This window comes from Mus caroli, chromosome X (genome assembly GCF_900094665.2).
Source record: "Mus caroli chromosome X, CAROLI_EIJ_v1.1, whole genome shotgun sequence".
Lineage (NCBI taxonomy): Eukaryota > Metazoa > Chordata > Mammalia > Rodentia > Muridae > Mus > Mus caroli.
This window is the reverse complement of record NC_034589.1, coordinates 88,891,334-88,907,360: the sequence shown is the minus strand read 5'-3', so window position 1 is coordinate 88,907,360 and position 16,027 is coordinate 88,891,334. Positions and strand designations below refer to the sequence as shown.

Here is a 16,027-nt window from a genome sequence, read left to right as displayed (position 1 = left end):
CCAGGCTGGCCTCGAACTCAGAAATCCACCTGCCTCTGCCTCCCGAGTGCTGGGATTAAAGGCGTGCGCCACCACGCCCGGCTGGGAACTCACAAATTCTTTTTCAAACTCCCAAGTGCTTGGATGAGCCACTATACCTAACTTCAAGTGTTTAATTATAGTTTTGTAATTTTTTGGAAGATGGAAGATAGAAATTTTTCATTAAAAACCATTATTTATGTAACTTTAAGGGGGCTACTTTTCCAAAGAATTACAAGCATTTTAAAATTCCCTAGTATTGGTTTCTGCATAAATCAATACAACCCACATAAACCAAAGTTCTTTAGAATCCAGATAAATTCTATGAGATATAAAAAGTATCAGTGAAGGGAAGATAATTGACTACACAAATCATGAACACATGCAAACATAGAGAGAGAGAGAGAGAGCGCACGCACGCGCACACACACACGCACGCACGCACACATTCTGCTTTGAAAGACTATTACAGCTATTTATATCACGAAATTTCTAACAGTTCAAACTCTCTAGTGACCAGTAAAGAAATAAGTCTTGTGGGGGTAACTGCTTTCATATTCATCCCAAAGCTGCCTGAAAACTCATACAAAACTGTAAGCTGTTCAGTATAAAAGCTAGCCTCTCAAACAGTTACTGTTTATCCTTAATGGAAACTGGAATTGTTCTACCAAAAATGACACCTATGAAGTAAACACCATACTTGCATATTGAAATCAAAGTGTGGCACTTACTATTAAAAAAAAAATTTCCAAATCATAAAATCTCACACAATTTCTATAACCTATCTGTTAATTTTAAATTCAACAATCTCAAAGCAGCCAACCTCTCAAAATATGTTTTGGGTTTTTTTTAAAGCTCTAAGAAGCACTCCTTTTACCCTCAAATATATACTACTACCTAAATCGTAAAGAACACAGCTGAATTTGGGAGAAAGGAATGTGTATTTGTTTGATAGTGAAACTCTTGTCATCAAAATATTTTTATAGCTCAAGTACTAAACTGCAAATGATGACTTAAACTACTAAGAAAGACCTAGTCCTCCAGCCTTAAGACTGCACCTATTCTCCGATTAGTTTACTTCACAGGCATGTTTAGTATTTAGTCATCCTGTAATATAAGAAAACTAAGGAAAACCCACCTGTTTCAATGCTATTTTTCATCTTGAATACTCCTTTACTACAAGAAGAAGGAGCCCAAGAGTGAGGTCATGGAAAACAGCTTCCATGGCCTTTAGAGATTGCATCCAGTGAGAATTCTAGGAACAGTCTCATTTGGGAAATAAAATCCCAAATCTTCTAAGCTGCATTTTAACACGAAATCACAAATCATGTACTGTTAGCATTTTATTCTCCCCCAAGAATTATATAACTAACATGAATCTTTTGGAAGCTCCTGCTGTTATGATACAGATTTCCTGCAAGTTCACGATGCAGTATTAACTAAATTCAAAAATATTATCAAGGACAAAAAAGACTTTTTCTATCTGTTCTTATTTGTTTCAATGATTCAGCTAGATTTTTCCCTCAATGCTTGCAGACAGAGCCCAGGGCTTCACACATGAGATGCAAATGCTCTATCAATGAAATAGACCCCAGCCTAATAAGCTTTAAGGATCTCACATTAAAGAGAGAAGACTAAGCTTACTCAGTGGGTAAAGGTGGTTACAGCCAAGCAGGATGACTTGAGTGCCATCCCTGGAACCCACATGGCAGTAGAGAACCTACTCCTACAAGTAGTTCTCTGACCTCCACGCTCATGTTGTGTGGCCTGTACACATGTATGCAAACACAGTAGACAGACAGACAGACAGACAGACAATTGTATTTTTTAAAGGATCCTACAGCCAGTGAGATGGCTCAGTGCATAAAGGAGTCTCTTGCTCCTTGGTTTAATGCCAGTACTTGAGAGACAGAAGCAAGCAGATCTCTGTAAGTATGGGGCTAGCCTGGTCTACAAGGGGAGTTCAACGACAACCAGAGCTCTGCAGAAACCTTGTCTCAAAAATACAAAGGAAATCAAAAAACCAAAGGGCATCTACTTACATTCTATTGGGGGCGGGCGGGGGGGGGTAGCATGTTGTTTATTTTGAGACAGGGTCTCTCACTTTGTAGCACTCAGAGAAACTGTCTTTTGCCCCTCACACCTTTGAATTAAAGATCTAGGAGACCTTCAGATTTAAAACATCTCCTATGCTTTAAATTTGTATTATGTGTATGGATTTTAGCTGCAGATGTCTGTGTACTATGTTAAATGCCTAGTGGCCATGAGAGCCAGCATAGTTTAGGATCTAAAGGTGGTTACGAGCTGCCACGTGGATTCTGGGAATTGAACCCAGGTCCTCTAGAACCAGTGCTTTTAACCACTAAGCCATCTCTCCAGCCCCATGATCATTTATTTTTATGCCAACAGTAATACAAGGTATACCTAGGACAGAACTGACTTAAAAGTGCCTTGCCAATGGTTCCTAAAATGGCAGTGATATGCTCCTGCAACTAACACACACACTTACTTTTTCTTTCTTTATTTCTTTCTTTCTTTTCACTCTCTCTCCCTCCCTCCCTCCCTCCTTCCCTTCATCCCCCTCTTTTGTTGCTGCTGTTCCTAGAAAACCAGTCTCTCTCCACGTGTTGTTCCTCTCTGGCTAGAACCACTCTATCCAGATATCTATGACTCTCTTTAGATCACTAGGAAGAGTCAACTCATTGAGCCCTTGTCTCAAACCCGTCTTAAAATAACAGAACCCAATGGACTTGGTGGCACACACCTTTATTCTCGGCACTCAGGAGGTAGGAGCAGGTCCATATCTGTGAGTTCATTCAAGGCTAGTCTGGTCTACACACAGGAGTTCTAAGACAGCCAACACTACACAGAGAAACCCTGTCTCAAAAAAAGCAAACAAAGCTTAAATAGAAGTTACAAAACCCCTCTAAAGAATCTATATCTCCACTCTCTGCCTTATTTTTTCCCTATATTTAATGCTGAAGTAATTTTTTTTTGAGACAGGGTGTCTGCTGAGGAAGATTCTGAACTGATCCTACTGTCTCCACCTCCTAGTGCTAGAACTATAGAAATGGGCCACCAAACTTTAACTTTCTGTACCAGGTATAGTTACATGTGCCCATGGGAGGCTGAGGCACAAGGATAACCTCAAGTTTAAGGCAAACCTGGGTTATAGAGAAAGACTGGGGGAGAAAACTCTAAAACAAACCCAACAAAACCTTGTTAAAACTACTAACACTAACCTGAATCTCCAGCACCTAGAACAGTATGTGGCACATAGGAAATGCTTAGTAAATTCCTCATGTACAGACAAATTTACTTCACAAACTTCCATGTTCTATAACCACTTCAATTTAAAGATGAAAAATCCAAACTATGAGGTTAAGTTACTGGCCTAAGGTTATGATATCAAATTATGGAGCTAGGGTCTTCTGAGATCTACCCCTTCCTAATAAACCACTATTTCAACAAGCCCTCACTAATGGCCAGCTTTTGTTGTTCTTTAATTTTAAAAAAGCCCAAATGGCCTATAGCACTCTAGTTCTGAGGAAATGTCTGACAGCACATCCCCCACCCAGGTCAAGAGTCATTGTCCTCATGTAACATTCAGTCCCCAAACCTGACCATGGGCCACCAACATCACAGGGACAGAGCTAAAATCAGGAGGAAACTGTTAAAGGTACTAAAATATAACATCTTTTCCTTTTTCCCATCTCTCTTGACTTGTCATGATATGTTTCTACTTATTGGTATATGTTGTCCTAAATAAAGAAAAATAAGGGCTGGCGGGATAGTTCAGTGGTTAAGAGCGCCGACTGTTCTTCCAAAGGTCCCGAGTTCAAATCCCAGCAACCACATGGTGGCTCACAACCATCCATAACGAAATCTGATGCCCTCTTCTGGAGTGTCTGAAGATAGCTACAGTGTACTTACATATAATAAATAAATCTTTAAAAAAAAAAAAGAAAGAAAGAAAAATAAAAATTTTCAATTCTTAGCACAAATTCTATCATCATTTATATTGTACGATGCTGGTTTACACACATCATTAAACCAAGTCTAAAGCCTGGCTTCTGAACATCCATGAAGTCAGTCAAGTCAGCCTTGGCTCCATGATAACCCACAGCAAGGCAGAGAGGTCAAACTCAGAAATGCCCAGTAAAGTAGTGATCTGTGAAAATTATCTTCAGAACAAGGGATAAACCCAAAATATAAAAGCAGTCACTTTAAAGCTGGCTGTCCCTTTTCCAACCTAACCCTACCCACCTTACATTACTCTGTCTTTTTAAAAAATACACAAGCATACTGTGAAAGACCACTGGCATCAGACCAGGGAATGAAAATTTTAACATCTACTCAGAAAAAAAAATTTAAGACTAAAAATAATATACTCCAAAATGCTCCTTTCACTTTTAATTGACTATTATAAGCCAAAACATTCTACAGTTTTGAAACTCTAGAAAGTAAATTCTATTTTCGAGCCACAAATATTTACTATCTTATTTCTTGCCAATTAACAGGTAGTAAAGAGTATTAGCATCCTTTACCACTGACGAAATGGGACTCAAAGTACCTACTAAGTGCTGTAACTAAAAACGAGAACTGAATTCCTCAAATATTGCATGAAGTGCTAACAAGTTGAAATTCCCTGTACATTTCTGGATCTACTGAGCATTAGAGAAACATGAATGCATGTGTAAGCTCTTGAAAAACCATTTTCAAATGATTAGAAGTATTCAGTCATCCTGTTCTGTAGATACAAAAAGCAAACACTGAAATTAAAAAACACACACGCTTTTAAAATGACAACAGTAAATCAGATTGACAAAGGAAGTGAACCTCTTAAAAATAAAAAAGACTAAATAAATATAAGGTGTTAAATATTCTGAATAAGAAAAGGGGCTGAGAGGCCTAGAAAGATGAAAAGCCCTACAGTAACATTAAATTTGAATTAAAGGATACCGTTATTTAAATAAGCAGTTGGCATTTTGTAGAGGGAAGGCCAACGAACACTGACTATTAAACAGCTATCCATCACTGCGCTGTTCTGCTAGTCCTTATTTACTTATAATATAGAAATTAAGAGGCAGCAACAGTTAGCCACATTAACCACTCAAGCAAAGGTTACCTAAAGAAAATGACCTTACATTTTTCTACACCACTATACAGCTATAGATTATTTTCACATATATGACCTCATATAGTCCTCACTACCTCTCTGATGTGGCTATTATCGACTACACTGCATAGATAAGAAACTGAGGCTCGGTCCGCGATCCCCTCAGTGCGAGATTTTCTCAGTCGCCCAGTCGGACCCAGACATTCTGATTATGCCGCACGCATTATGCCGCACATTTCGCATAGTTCTATTTAAGGCACAAACAGGATTTTTAAAGGGAAGGAACCGGTTAGGGGGGAAATAATCATGGTACCTGCAGCTCTATGCTGCAAAAAATGGCTGAATTATGCTTCTTCCTTTTTTTTTTCTCCTCTCTCTCTCCTCCCCCCTCCACCAGAAAAAAATTTACATTTCAAACAATTTAAGTAAACTCAAAAGACAAATTAGCTCCCAGCATCTACAAAATGTTTGAGTGCGGCCAGTGCGGTGAGGGCCACGGAACCCGTGCCTTCCTCGGGGCCGCGGGCAAAGCCTCGGCTCCGCAGGCCGGCGGCCAGGGGCAGCTACGCACCTCGGGGGTCCTGTCCAGCCTCTAGTGGACGGCAGTCTGCATCAGGAAGAAGTGGGCCAGTGGCCGAACGGTGGGAGGGTCGGGCGCCGGGATGGACCGCGATAGCTCCTCGGACCTCTACAAGGGGCCGCTCCCTGGCCGGGCCGGAGCGCTCCGGCGCCGGGAGAGCTCGCAAGCCCGAGGCCCCCCGAGAAGCAGTCCTGGGAAAGAAGACAGCGGTTGAGTGGCGAGTCCAAACAGTTGGTCTAGGCGTGACGCGCGCGGCGTCGGGGCCGGGGCCCAGCCTCGCCAATACCGGGGGATGTCGCGGCACTGCACGGGGCTCGGCGGGAGAGCCGACTCAGGACCACCAACTGGGGGACAGCTGAGGGGGCCGAGGGCAACAGAAACGCCAGCGGGAACCACATAGACGACGGTGTCTCCGGGTTTCTGCCCCCAAAGCGCGCGGAGCCTCGGGATCACCCACGCCGGGGGTGGAGGAAAGCGGGAAAGGGGCGGGAAAGGGGCGGGGCGTGGGGGGGCCACGAGCCAGGGGCCGCTCCGGGCCTCGCGCCCCCTGCGGGCCGAGGGAGCCGCCCGGGGCCCGCCCAGGGAGGCGGGGCCCACGGGCTAGGGGCCCGGGCCAGGGTCTCGAGGACGCAGAGCCGAGCCTGTCCCCGAGAGAGGGCGGGGACTGGAAGCCGTGGGTTAGGGAGCAGGCCTGGGAGGCCCCCTTAGCCCCTGAAGGCGCCCCGTGGGGGCCGGCGCGCCGCCTGTCGGGTGTTTACCTTCCCCCTGGTTGAACGCCAATGCCGCCATCTTTCAGCCCAGGCGCGTCACTTCCGGCGCCACGGAACGGGAGCCGGTGTGGGAACCGGGTAGAGGGAGGGTTGTCCCACGCCAGCTGCGCGCCTTGCCCCAGAGGCGGGCCTGCTACAGTAGCGGGGGCGGGGGGTGACGCGGCGGGGCAGGGGCCAGAGGGAAAGGAGGTAGAGGGGCTCTGCAGGAGGGATCCGCAGAGGTTGACCCTCAGAGCCCTGCCGTCGAGGCTGGAGAGACTCGGCCGTGCACTTCCACCCCTGCAGCAGGGTCACTCCGCCTGGCCCGGAGATGGGCCCCGTGGCGCTGCAGCGAACACACAGTGCGCAAGTTGAGGGCTAGGAAACCTGGAAAATTCCATTTTTGCATCTTGCACACCGTCGGATGAGGGGAGTTTTGACAATGGTACCTGTTATAAAAGTGACTAGGTGGACGCCAAATGGCAATCATTTTTTGTAAGGCAATTTGCAATGAATCATTGCGTCACGGTTCCACTTAGCTTATCGCATAGCAATTACATATTTCACATGCAAATTTCCCAGAGATGGAAAGAGTCATAGAAAATGGCATTATCTTCACCAGAGGTAGAAAAGTACGATCTAAAAAAGCGGGTTTGTTTTGCATCAAAATAGGCAAGAAGGAATATTCAGAAGGCACCAATTTCTGTTGTTCCTTGGGGAGGGGTCTGTTTGTTTTACAAATCTGCTCTAGAATTCTAGGTCATGGCTTTTAAATACTACCCTTACTTGATTTAAGAAAATGAAAATACAGCGTGTGGGGGACTTTTGGGATAGCATTGGAAATGTAAATGAAATAAATACCTAATTTAAAAAAAAAAGAAAATGGAAATACACTGTAAGACTTTTGTAAATTTATTATATATCTCTGTAAGAGAGCTGTAGATGACAAATACACAGTTGAAACCACTAGTTCTACGACCAGTTAAAAATTAAGACACCCGTTAACCATTTCTGATCTTAACAGATCTCTTTGCTTCCCCTGTCTCTAGCTCCACCACCGAAGCCCATCCCCCACCCCCACATCGCCATTTCTCTCTAAATGAATAGCCTGATGAACTTTTCAAGAGACTGTGTCTAAAAGCGATCAGTATCTCTTTCTAACAAGCTTGATTAACATGCCACATTTCCCAAGAGGCCAAAGTAGCACATCGTGTACTGTTTTGCTGAAGTACACTACTTCATTGTAAAAATAATTATTATTTTGAAAATAGGAAATAATCTCTTTTCTGACTTAAACACTGAAAGTTCAAAACTTGTTTCACCTATTCTGTTTTTTCCAGTCGCCCCTTTAATGCCTTTATTTGTGTTGGTCATTTTTAAATCCTAGCTGGTTGGGTTGGTGAGCTGGCTCAGCAGGTAAGGGTGCTTGCCACCAGAGTTCTAGCCTCAGGATCCACGGAGTGGAAGAGAGATCTGTCTTCATTCACAAGTTGTTCTCTGACCTTGACATGTGTCATGCCTGCACACATACACACTTAAACAAAAGAGAGTAACAAGATCTTAAATTCTAGTTTGCTATCTTTGTATGTTACTGCATGATTACCCCAGAATGTATTACCTTAAAACAACACATTTAAAAATTAAACTATAAAATTAACTTTCAATTGCACACATTCAATGTCTGAATTTTATAATTCTTATATGTCATAAATAGCTAAAAGAGTTGAATTTTTTACATTAACTAACAGACATGCATTTTAAGCTATACATTACCATGAGTGAGTGATCTGTCTAGAGGTTTCTTTCTGTTTCTGACTTGGAAAACGGACGTGTTTGTGTGGTGTAATAGGTATGTATAACAGTGAATGGTGTCACAAAGTATTCTGATCAGTATACGCATTCTCTGGCGTCATGTGATCTCATCTGGCATTTTCTTCTGTTGCTCTGCCCAAAATCTTTTCAAAACTACTTTCCTGTTTCTGAAAGTGAAGGTTTTTGGTTTTTGTGGGTTTTTTTTTTTCTTTGCCAATATGTATGAGTGTTTGGCTGCTTGTGTGTATGTGCACCTGCTGTGTGCCTGGTGTCCACCGAAGTTAGAAGAGGGTATCATATCCCCTGGAACTGAAGTTACATGGAGCTACCATGTGGACACTAAGACTAAGCCCAAGCCTCTGCATGAACAGCATATACTCTTAACCACTGAGCGTCGGTCCACCTTCCTGTACTGTGTCTTTCCACCCATCTATATATGTTTACTATATAGAACCCCCCCAAATCTATCCTTAATAAATGATGCTGAGCCAGGATAGGTGCTTGCCACATAATCCCCCAGAACCCACATAAAAGTGGAAGATGAGAATTGATTCTATAAAGTTGTCCTCTGACTTCTATGTGTATGCTGAGGCATACCCATCATATACATACACACTGATTTATTTTTTAAAATAAATGTAGATGATGCCACTTTCACTTCTCTCTCCCTAGGGATGAAAGCTAAGCCCTCACTGTTTTTTCAAGTACTGTATTATATATAGGATGGTCTAACATTTTAATACCCAGGAAAATAAAACCCCTTTATCTAAATAAACTGACACCTACTGCAGTAATTCCTGTTTTCACTTGCAGCAGGCATTGCTTAACAACAGTGTTATGAGCCGGGCATGGTGGCGCACGCCTTTAATCCCAGCACTCGGGAGGCAGAGGCAGGCAGATTTCTGAGTTCGAGGCCAGCCTGGTCTATAAAGTGAGTTCCAGGACAGCCAGGACTATACAGAGAAACCCTGTCTCGAAAAAAACAAAAACAACAAAAAAAAAACAAAACAACAGTGTTATGTTCTGAGAAATGAATAAGCAGGTGATTTTACTGTTAGGCAAACCTAGACAGACACCTAATATGGTGCACATGTGTAATCCCAGTGAGGCAGAAGCAGAGACAGGTAGGTCTATGTGAGTATAAGGACAGCTTCATCTACATAGTGAGTTCCAGGCCATCGAGGAGCTACCTAGTGAGACCTTATCTAAAGAGAAAAAACTATATAGTTTTTCTCAGTACCATGGTTTGCTATGACTGGCAGTGCAGTAGGTTTCTTTATACCTGAATCAACCACAAAAGGTGTAATGTGTTGCACTCCAGTGTAAAGATAGCTGTAACATCAGTAGGTAGTGGGGATTTTTCAGCTCCATTATAATCTTTTGAGTACAGTCTGTAGTTGATTGAAACTACATCCTATCTATCTATCGATTGATTGATCAATCGATTTTCCATTTCTTTAGTTGGGGAGGGAGCCATAGAGATCAGACAACTTGCAGCAGTTAGGTTCTTCTTTCCACTATGTGAGTGCAGGGGATTGAACTTAGGTTGTCAAATTCAGGTTGTCACACTTGGTAGTAAATGCCTTTAACTGCTCAGACTTGTTACTGGATCGAACTTTTTTTTTTTTTTTTTTTTTTTTTGAGACAGCCTTTCAATTATCCCGGGATGGTCTTGAACACATTATTCAGCCAAGAATGTCTTTGATCCTCTTTTGCCCACCTCCTCAGTACTGGAATTACAGTGGTGTGTAGTGCAGTGGTTCTCACCCTTCCTAATGCTGCAGCCCTTTAGTGCAGTTCCTCATATTGTGGTGACTACAAACCATACAATTATTTTCTTTGCTACTTCTTAACTTTAATTTTGCTACTGTAATGACTCATAATGTAAATCTCTGATTTGCTACCCTCACGACCCTCAGGTTGAGAACCACTGGTGTAGTGCTTGCCTAACACTCTTCAGATGTCAGGGATTGGACCCAGAACCTCATGCACATAAGACAAGTGTTCGACCAACTGAGTTAACATCTTTAGCCCTGAAGCAGCACCCTTAGACAACCATGACTGCACTTTTCTCATCATACTGGAAAGTAATTGGAGTTCCTTCATCCTGGAAGATAGCCCAAAAAGTAATTCAAAGCTGTTTAGGCTTCCCAAGTACTAGGATCATAGGTGTAAGTGTCCAGCCTGTTTTGTCTTTCCTTAGCTCTCTAGCCAAGTGTTTAGGAATACAATACACATTCATCAGTCTATTGATGTCTGGCTGTCTGACAGTACTAAGCCATGCTAGAAACTTGGTCTGGAATTAGATGGCAGTCTCTACCTTCGTCCTTTGTTTTGTTTTGTTTTATGTTGTAAGAAGTTGAAAGCCCATGATGGTAGTGTGGACTTGCATTATAAGAACTAACAAGGCTGGGGCAAGAAGATGCAGAATTTGAGCCAGTGAAATCAAAAGAATACCTTGAGCACTTATGATGCATGACTCATAGGAAATTGGTATGTATATAAACACTGGAAGATTCCTGATTAGTGCTTAAGTATCTTGACTGTGGCCTCTTGACTTTTTTCTATTTCCCCTGGCCTTCTAGTCTGTCATCACTTCTCCTAATTCCTCCAACTCTCCTCCTGCCCACTTCTTAATTCATGAACCTGACCCACTTTTCTAGGAAAAGTAAAAATTGTAAGGGAATCATCACATTGAAACCCCCATCTCTTTAAATAGCCCAAGGCTTCTGGAGATGTCTACACAAGGGTTTCCTTCATTGCTCATCCCTTGTGTCAAATCTGTAGTCTTTGTGAGGATCTTTACGTTGTTTCCCTGTCATGAAGCCCAAATCCCTCCCCAGGATCTAGATGGGGTAATACCAAATCCTTAAACACAAGAAAGGACCCCGAGTACAAAGTTAAAAGTCATACCTAGTGTTTGCTTGAAACCCCTGCTCATCCCTGCACAAACTAAAAACCTTCATTTGCTCTTCTTCCCCACTCTCCAAACCAGCATGCAGGAAGGAAACTCACTGACACGTTTTCTCTCCATTCTCTGCATTTCCAGCTACCTGCCCACGAGTGCCCACCCAGGGGCTCAGCTTCTTTACTTTATATAGGCATAATCCCAGCCCCTAGCTCAAAGTATTCACCTCTAAAACCTATAAAATCCCCTTGCTTTAGCCTGGGCCAGTGACATCCCTGACCTCCACCTGTGCGATCAGTGGATACATCCAGAGAGATGCCTCTCAATAAACTGACTTTAAGACTTCTGGTTCAGCTTCAGTTGGTTCATTTTGTAATTGGAGAAACCTATCACTTAGAGTATGAACCTTGCTGTTTTTCAGGAATATAGATTTTCCACCAACAAAACAGATTAGTAACTCATAGTTGCAAAGCCAAAATGATCAATGTAACCCAATCCCCAAAGAGTGTGTATATTGTATTAGTTCNAAAACACTAGGAGCTACTCAAGGAAAATAAATCAGTAACTTGACTTAACTTTACATGGCCAGAATGACTTANCAGGATTTCTGTGCACCCCAAGAAACAGGGTGCCTAAACTATGTACATTACATTATTTCAAAAGTATAGGGAGCTATCCAAGGAAAATGAATTAACAAATTTACATCACAAAGAGAATTCAGCATGACATATTCTAATANCAAACAAATGATTCACTTTTAAATTCTACTCTTAAAATANGACCTAGCTTAGGGGAGGTGGGGAGTGGGCATGAGGAAGTGGCTGGAGAATGAACCCAGGCCCTTGCTAGGTAAAGGCTCTACCACTGAGTCACATAAACCACCCCTCTCATTTCCATCCTTTAAACTCTAGNACGCTAATAATCTAGCACGTTTCAGAATAACTACCCAGCCCCTGTAGACAGCCATCAGGATTCAAAAACATTCAGAGTTGCCTCCGAAGAACAGTTTTAAGTGACATTGGAGTGTCCTCATGGAACCCAGGATTCCGCAGGATTGAGCAAGGCTTCTCAAAGCAGGTGATCTGTAAGTATAGTCCAGAAGGAAGGAAGGAAGGAGAGAGAGAGAGTAAATAAGGCACCCACAAGGCTTCATCCAGACNAGGAGAAGCAGGAGCTCTTCAGCAACTGCTAATAACTGAATAGAGTGAAATGTAGGCCAAAAGAATGGGAGAGGGGAAATGAGCAGAAGGCCATAAACATAACCTGTGTGTGCTCTCTCTCTCTCTCTCTTTCTCTCTCTCTCTCTCTCTCTCTCTCTCTCCATTTATTCAGCTTGATTTTTTGACAATTTAATATATGTATAAGAGACATTCCAATTATTTTAATCTCCCCTGTGTTACAGCTGTAAGGCAGAAAGAACTATATACTACGGAGCAAAGCTCACACAAAAAAACACAGAAGGAAGGGTGCTTGGCTCTGCTCAGGGGAGCAGCAGAGATCTGAGCAGAAGACAGTCATTATAGGGTCTCTGCTGTTGGGCTTTTTTTTCTCCTGTAGGGCAGGGCCTGGCCACTCTCCTGCCTAGAGGGTCTAGGAATTTGGGGAAGGTTACAACCCTTAGCAAAGTCTAGGGGGCAGGGCCTGGGCATCAGAGTAGTCTGGGCGGAAATCCTGGCAGCTGGAGGTCTCCAGGGGTGGGGTGTACACAGGGGACTCTCAGTGCTCAGTAAAGAAAAACTGACCCAAGTTGGAGAGAATAGGCAATGTCCCCAACCTCTATCACCCCCCTCCCCACAAGTCTTCACGTTAATTCATTGTTTTGTTGTTAATGTTTTGTTTTGTCGGGTTTTTATGAGATCCATTTTTGTCAAGACCAGCTGTGAATAGTTTTGTGGGCTTGAAACTCTTCACTGGAGCCTGATAGGCTTATCTATGGGTACACAACTGAAGACAATGACTGCCCCTCTCCCAGAGTTCATCCACGGCCAATAGTTTAACAGGAAAAGGTAAGGATCTGTGAGCCCCTACCCAATCCATAATTGACTGTTGATTGGTCTAATCTTATCTAGGCCCATNGTGCACAGCTGCAGTGAGGTCCAGACTGCCTTGGCTGTGCCGTACCTAAAAGACCNTATTACTTACATGGCCCTTCCCTTAGCTTCCGAGTATTACATTCTTCCTAGCCCCTGAGCCTTAATCTAAAGGTCTAGATGAGAGCCACACACTCAGCTATCACTTATTCTCAGCACCTTGAGTAAATGCACGTGTCTCTACATTCACCAACCACCATTCATTGTTGTCTTAGTTAAGGGTTCTGTTGCTGTGATAAAACACCATGACCAAAATCAACTTGGGAGGAAAGAGGTTTTTGCTGACACGTCCACATCACAGTTCATCATCAGGGAAGGAACTCAAACAGGGCAGGTACCTGGATGCAGGAGCTGAAGCAGAAGCTACAGAGGAAAGCTCCTTACTGGCTTACTCCTTATTGCTTACTCAGTCTGCTTTCTTTTTTTTTTGTTTTGTTTTTTTGGTTTTTTTTGTTTGGTTTTTGGTTTTTGAGACAGGGATTCTCTGTATAGCCCTGGCTGTCCTGGAGCTCACTTTGTAGACCAGGCTGGCCTCGAACTCAGAAATCCAACTGCCTCTGCCTCCCGAGTGCTGGGATTAAAGGCGTGTGCCACCATGCCCGGCTCAGTCTGCTTTCTTATAGCATCCAGGACCAGCAGCTCAAGGGTAGCACCATTTGAAATGGGCTGGGCCTTGCTACATCAATCACTAATCAAGAAAATGGTCTCCAGGCTTGCCCACAGCCCCATTTTATGGAGGCATAGCTGGCACAACTGGAAAGGGAGGCTTCTCTGATTATGGCTGGGAGGTTTTTTAGATTACATTTTAACTTCCTTATGTGGTGGGTGGGAGGTACATGAGCTAGGGTGACTGTGTGGAGATTAGAAGAGAATTTGTGCCCTTAATCTCAGCACTCAGGAGGCAAAGGCAGGTGGATCTCTGTGAGGTCAAGGCCACTTTGGTCTACATAGTGAGTTCCAGGACAGCCAGAGCTACAGAGTGAGACCCTGTCTTAAAAAATAAAAACAAAAATAAATAAATAAATAAATAAATAAAGACAATTTGCAAGAATTGATTTTACCCTTTTACCATGCAGATCTGAAAAATGAAACACAAATTGTCAAGGCCNGATGGCAGGCACCTTCACCNACTCAGCCATCAAACTTTAACTCGTAATTTACAGTGATTTACTTACTTATTCCATAAGTAATTATGATGGCCTACTACAAGCCTACTGCTCCTATACACTGAGGACCTTTCAGTCTATAAAGCACGAAAGTCCTTTTCTTAAAGTTTACATGACACATGCTATTAGCATGTATCTCTGTGGCCAGTTACAATATGCTAAGACTTAGGGGAGGGGTCAGAGTACTGCAATTTTAACTGGGATGATCCAAGATAGGAAGATAGCCTTGACATGGTGGAGATGAGAGATCATATTATATTAAAAACTCTGCAAGCCATTGTAAGATCATTGNCCTTTGAGATACTGAAAACCATTGGAAGATTTTGAGAAGAGGGGTGGAATGATATGGCACTCAGGCAGCAGCGNACAGAACAGAATAAGTGGACAAGCATAGAAATGGGAGGAGTGATTAGGAGAACCAAAGGCATTTCCAGGAAGGGAGGATACAGGAAAGAAAAGCCAAGGATGACACTGAGGAGGGCCCATGCAAATGAAANAATGTGGTTATCATTTTCCAAGATCTGGAAGAGTTCAGGAGGAACAGGTTAGATGGGAGTGAAGACCAAGTTCAAGGCCTGGNCCAAAGGACCTGCCAAGGGTACAGAGCTACCCAAGAAGATGCAAAGAACGGGTCTAAAACATGAGGCTGGGGCCAAGGAGATGGCTCAACAAGTATAGGTGCTTGCCAGGCAAAGCTGACAACTTGAATTCAATCTCCAGAACCCATATAAAGGTAGAAGGGAACTCCATAAACTTACCCTCTGACTTCCACATGTGCACATACACATGCACACCCATGCACACATATTATACACACACAATAATAAATAAATAAAATGGAAAAGATGAGACAGCACGGTGTGCTACAAGCTGGGTAAAAAAGTAAAAAAAGAAAAAAAAAGTGTGACAACATGGATTGGGTAGGGTGAGCACAGAGTAGGGTGGAGTCACACTTGTAATGCCAGCACTTGGGAGATGAGAGCAGAAAGACCATCATCATGTAGATAGTGTTGTTTAATGCTTGTCTGTACTACAGGAAATCTAGTCTCAAAGAGGCGGGGCAGGGATACTAGGGCTGAGAGATGGCTCATTGATTAAGAGCATTTACTGATCTNCTCGTGTACTAGTTCAATTCCCAGCGCTCACATGACTGAGAACTGCTGGTAACTCCAGCTCCAGGGGATCTGATGTCCTCTTCTGAGCTCCACAGGCATACACACAAGAAGCTTACAGTCATCAAAACATATACATGCTAATAAAATCATAAAAGGCAAACTTTTGAAAAAGACAGTATAAGTATCTTTTAACATCAACTATCAAAAGATGTGCCAGGTAGTGGTAGTGTCAGCGGTGCATGCCTTTAATCCCAGCATTCCGGAAGCAGAGGCACTTGGATCTCTATGAGTTTGAGGCCAGCCTGGCCTACAGAATGAGTTCTGGGACAGCCAAGGCTATACAGAGAAACTCTGCTTAGAAGAAACAAACAAACAAACAAACAAAATGCAATGACTATTGCTATGTTAACTAAATATTCTTACTTTGAAACTTTAACATAGACAATACCTTCTACTAATGGAAATATTTA

General features: G+C 42.9%; 1 protein-coding gene across 7 annotated transcripts in view; it reads right to left on the bottom strand.

Annotated features, from left to right (window-relative positions):
* Positions 1–6,523, bottom strand: part of Klhl15 (kelch like family member 15) — a 43,077-nt gene extending 36,554 nt beyond the window's left edge. For 3 of the 7 annotated variants that reach the window (XM_029473267.1, XM_029473269.1, XM_029473272.1), the window contains exons 1-2: positions 6,476–6,523; positions 5,709–5,908 (exon numbers count right to left, since the gene is read on the bottom strand). The gene's annotated coding sequence lies outside the window, so the exon portion shown is untranslated. Of the gene's footprint in view, positions 1–5,708; positions 6,203–6,475 lie in introns of those variants that run through there. The other 4 variants (XM_029473271.1, XM_021153401.2, XM_029473270.1 and 1 more) reach the window with 4 other exon arrangements.
* Positions 6,524–16,027: the final 9,504 nt, after the last annotated feature.